The 4,595-nt window shown below is 35.7% G+C and overlaps 1 non-coding gene across 1 annotated transcript; it reads left to right on the forward strand.

Moving 5' to 3' along the window:
* Positions 1–4,076: 4,076 nt before the first annotated feature.
* LOC121231461 (small nucleolar RNA R71) lies at positions 4,077–4,182 on the forward strand. Its single transcript, XR_005929520.1, has one exon. It is a non-coding gene; the product is annotated as a small nucleolar RNA R71 (small nucleolar RNA).
* Positions 4,183–4,595: the final 413 nt, after the last annotated feature.

Here is a 4,595-nt window from a genome sequence, read left to right on the forward strand (position 1 = left end):
TTCAAGTAAACATGCATGTTATTTATATACCCATTTATCATTTGGTATACTTAACATCTTAAATCTATTCACAGTGTAATAAATTGAACTAATTAGTCTAAAATTTAGATAATTTAGAATTAATTATTATCAAACCACATTTATAGTTTATTCAAAAAATCCTATTAAAATGCTCTTAAAAGATCACTTGTATTTCTACAAGCTTAAACACATGGAAAACACACAAAAAAAAAATTTTAAAACTACTAAAACGAAAACAGAATTTTTTTTAAAATTTTCCTAAGTCACCCTACACTTTATTCAGCACATTGTCCCCAATGTGCAATAAAAGATAAAGGAAATATGTTACCCAATTAGCTTTAAAAGTCCATCGCAAATGGTGGGACTGAGTACTTGAAGATTTAGCTCGAAATTTTAGTGTTTTATAAAGTTATGAAGTTCCTACAAAGATAAACTAAACATACAAAAATATACAGAATAAAATTAAATCCTAATTAAACTAAATAAAAAAATAATCCGAAAATAAAATAACTTTTAAAAATATAAATCCAAAATTAAAATGAAAAATGTTTAGAATTAGTCAGAATCAGGCTGCGACTCCTCAATTTGCCTTGTCCTGGTCACCTTCTAAATCTAAATTTTCCTCGAGATCTTCTTCTAAGTCTTCCTCTAAATTTTCTTCTGGATCTTCCACCTGATCCTCCTTTAGGTCCTCTTCGACCTCTTTCGTTCTAGGCTCTACCTTTACTTCATATTTAGCTATTAGAAACTAGGGTAACCTTAAACCAGCCTTCCTCACATAGTCTTCGTAGATTGGTCTTGCTTCTTGCATCCATCAAATTATCCATTCTAAATCAGGTAACACATTATCACCTAGATCTGCCTTTTTCCTGATAGCCCTTTTCATTTTCGATTTCCCACCAAATGATTCACACTAGATTCTCCTATTGGATAGTTTGATAGTTACAAGAAGCGTTCGAATAATCCCATCGATACTTTGGTTTGTCTACACAAAGTAGTTATTAAATGCTGAAAAAGCCATTCTACCTTACTTTTTCTTGCATGATGAAACATGCTCTTGTATATCCATGTTCCAACATGTTTTTCTTTTGTAATATAGCGTACAATAACATAGCTTGGAAAGTATCTATGTTAGACATGTCTAATGTTGGGAAGATTCAAGTACTGGTGAATTGTAACCATATTCTCACTCTTTGGGTTAGTTGTTCCTGCGAAAATGATGTTGGAAAATTCATCCTTTGAAGGTGTTTCCACTCACATTGCCCATTCGTTAGGAGATTGATTGTCTCCTCTATATTCTCTCTTGAAAAATAGATTAGATCAGTTTTTTCTGTGCAAAGTCATAGTGGGATAAAGGAGTTTCATAGTACCTCACTATCTCGAATGGTGAGATAGAAATTCTTTTCCCCCAAACAATTACTCGCAGCCATGGTATGTCTAGTTGTCAATTTGTCTCAATCTCCCTTAAGGCAACATAAAATTCCTGGACTACTAAAATATAGGCTTGCTCCTTTGGGATCTCACAGAACTTTTTCCATCTGTGGAATTGAATGCTCTCACTCGTTTTATAGGTTAATGATGCCAGGGAATCAAACCTCTCTCCTAAAGAGGACATTTCCTTCGAATGGTGTGTAGATGAATTTCAAACCCTCTCTCTCAAATTCCTTTGAAGTTATCAATTTTCAATTTAGCATCTGAAAGGCTGCTCCTCATCATTTTAGGACTATGGAATATGAGAAAGGAAGAAAAATGGTGAAATCTCGAAGAATAGGGTAGCAAAAGTTTGTGTGGTTGCTTGTGAAGGCTTGGAGGATGCAGCTACTACTAAGGACAATATATAGAGGTCGTTTAGGGCTTCATTTGTCGTGTAATCTTAGAGAATATATAGTTGTCAAAAATGGCCTACATGTTGCGTTATAGAGAAGGCATCGCGTGGCACGAAGTGAATTTCTATACTTATTTTTGCTTCAAAGTGGTTATGTCGCATCATAGAATTTGCATGGTGCGACACAATAATAAATTCTCAGATTTCTATGTTCAAGATGGGTGTGTCGTGCCATGGGATTGTTATATGATGACATGGCTTCAGTTTAGCCTTTCGGGGACTTGTCTAAGGCCATTGGTTGTCCATACTTGCCCTTAACTAACATCTAGCTCTTTCGTTGCCCTCGACGCACTATTTTCTTCTAATTCTAACATCAAATAAGAGAATACTAATCCTAAATCTCACTAGAAAAAAACTAATCTACAATATTACAAATTAATTAAAGTTTAATGGTTTAAAAATTACGTTGTGCTACTAGACTTGTCTGGTAGTTCCTTGAATTTAACCATCGGCTTCCTCTATCCTTCACGACTATCGTTGGCCTTCCAATCACTCCTTACCTTGTCGGGATCTCTCCATTTGTCCCATTCTCTTACATTTTGTTTACCTACATTTGCACAACTTGAAGCATACCTTTGATCAAGGCAATTAGAGATTAAATTACATAGTGTGTAACATTCTTCTCTGACTGTTCCCTCATTTTGGGAATCATGACCACACTTGAACACTTCTAGTTCGCCATAAATTTTCATTATTAACTCATTCCGTTAGGGATCAATGGTCGATTTAGGCTTGTTACGAAATGGTGTACCCAACAAAATGGGGATATCTCGATCTTCCTCAAGATTGAGGACTACAAAGTCGACAGAGATTATGAATCCTTGTACCTTGACTAATACATCCTCGAGTATACCTTTCAGATGTACCAATAATTAATTAGTTAACTGCAGCATTATAGAGGTATTTTTAATATCCCCAAGTCTAAGTTTCCTATAAATCGATAAAGGGCATTAAATTTATACTGACTCCTAAATCGCAAAGGGCCTTATTGAAATGTTGATCCTCTATTTCTATTACAATTGTGAAACTACCCAAATCTTTCAAATTTGGGGGTATCTTTTCACAATTAAAGCGCTACACAAGGCATCAATGACAATTTTTTTTGCCTTTTTTCAATTTTTATGTCGTGCCATGACTTCTTTTAGGTATTTGGCATTTTTTGGTATTTTATCAATTAGTTCCAAGAGTGGCAGATTTACATTGAAGAATTTAAAATAAATTGAGAAAATTTATGAAATCTACAACGTCCCTCTTTTGCTTGTCTTATAATCTTGTTGGAAATGGTACCTTTATTGTGCTCGATTTTGCGGTTACCAGATCAAACACCAGTTTAGTTATCTCATCAATCAGCCTATTGTGTTCTTCCTACTCTATGGGTTCATCGATAGCTTCGGGAACGTCCTCCTCTTCATGTATGGATGCCTTCAGCTTTTCTAATGTCTTTCCTGACTACAAAGCAATTGCATTTACACACTCCTTCCCATCTCTCCAAGGATTATTCTCCGTGTTAGTGGGGATACTCTGGCCATTCTTCCTTTGAAACATCGTCATGACCTGGCTCATCTTGTTACAAAGGCTGTCCATTTGGGACTCGATTCATCCACATATAGCTTAGACTTATCAAATGTCCGTTTCATCACTTACATCTCCCCTTCTATTTTTTCGAAGCGTTGACCACATACAACATGGTCATTACCTATGCATATATTTTGTGGAGGTTGGTAAGGAGGGTTTTGTCAGTTTTGTTATTGGGTTACACCTCCTTGGCGACCTCACCACCTAAGGTTCGGATAATCCTTCCAACTAGGGTTGTAGGTATTTGAATAGGGATCTCGACCCCTATTACCTATGTAGCTTTCCTCCTCCGACTAGTTTTCAAAACTTGGCTCTGATTTTGTTGGCTTGATAATCAACTCCAAGTGATTAAGCTTATCTAGGATCTGTTGATATCGATCATCTTCATTGGCTGCTTGTACAGTTGGAAGTTTTTATTTGCACGTGAATCTTTCATTGTGCCACATATATAAACTCATAGCCATGGTGTCTATGATTTTTTTAGGCTCGTTCGTGCATGTGGAACATGATCAATCCTCCGGTTTCTCTATCTAGATTAGATCTGATGTTACTGCCTATACTATTGTAAAATATTTAGATTTGTATCTACGATTGCAGTCCATGGTTTGGGCACTTCCTAAGAATTGACTTGAAACAATCCCATGCTTCATACAAGGATTCACCTTCATATTGCTTGAAATTGGAGATTTATCGCCTAAGCTAAATGGTTAGATTGATAGGGAAAATTTATGAAGAAAATTTTTCACTAAATCGTCGTACGTGGTGATGGAACTTGGTTCTAGTGAATCCAACCAATCAATTACATTGTCGCACAAAGAGAATGGAAATAATCAAAGATGCACAATATCATCAGTTACTCCATTATATTTGAATCTATCACATAGTTATAGAAACCGCTTCAAGTGTTGGTTCGAGTCCTCCATCATGTTCCCCTTGAATTACATAGTGTTTTGAATCATTTGGATTGTGGCCATCTTTATCTCAAAATTATTGGCATTGATCGTTGGTATTTCGATGCTACCTCGCACGAAATCTAGTGTGGGTAAAGGTACTCGCATAATGTCCTTTGATCTATTGGTACTTCTATACGGATATTCTCTTGTCACTCTTTTGG

The sequence above is a fragment of the Gossypium hirsutum genome, chromosome A06 (assembly GCF_007990345.1).
Source record: "Gossypium hirsutum isolate 1008001.06 chromosome A06, Gossypium_hirsutum_v2.1, whole genome shotgun sequence".
Classification (NCBI taxonomy): Eukaryota; Viridiplantae; Streptophyta; class Magnoliopsida; order Malvales; family Malvaceae; genus Gossypium; species Gossypium hirsutum.